Here is an 828-nt window from a genome sequence, read left to right on the forward strand (position 1 = left end):
CACAGACTCTAATGAAATCCAAATAACCCACCACGAAAACCGATAACTTTCCAAAAATCCGCCCTCCTCCCCCCTAAAAAAAATTATCGCAGGACATCGTTACTCCTTCGGGCCATTGACACCCCCGCCAGGGACTCTCGCCTCGTGGTCGCCGACGCTGAAGACGATAATAGTGGCGCACTGGAGTGTAGATGTACGATAATAGTTTCTGTCAAGCGACGGGGTGACGATGTACGATAATGCTCCTTATCCTGCGAGGGGGTGATGATGTACGATAATAGTCTCTGTCAGTCGATGGGGTGACTATGTACAATAATGTTTTCTTTAATGTGAAGGGGTGGCAATGTACGTTAATGGTCTCTGCACCGGTGTCACGATGTACAATAATGACTTCTGTCCTGCGAGTGGGTGACGTTGTACGATAATGGTCACTATTCTGCGCCGGAGAAACGGTGATGATGTACGATATATATTCCCTAATACGGAGGGGTGACGATGTACGATAATAGTTTCTATCAATCGCCGGGATGATATGTACGATAACACTCTGTTCTTCGCCAGAATGGTGATGTACAATCAATCTTTTCTTTCTCCAATGCAAGGAGTGAAGATGCACGACAATGTTCCCTGTCCTACGCCAGGATGACGATATACGACAGTGATCTCTGTCCTACAGGAAGTAACGATGTACAATAATGTTCCCTGCCCTGCACCAGGGTGCCGTTGTACGATAATACTCTCCGTCCTGCGAAGGGCTGACGATGTGCGATGATGTTTCTTAGTCTTGCACCGGAGTATAAAAGGTAGAAAGCTACCCCCACGTGGGAC

The sequence above is a fragment of the Penaeus monodon genome, chromosome 15 (assembly GCF_015228065.2).
Source record: "Penaeus monodon isolate SGIC_2016 chromosome 15, NSTDA_Pmon_1, whole genome shotgun sequence".
NCBI classification, from domain to species: Eukaryota; Metazoa; Arthropoda; class Malacostraca; order Decapoda; family Penaeidae; genus Penaeus; species Penaeus monodon.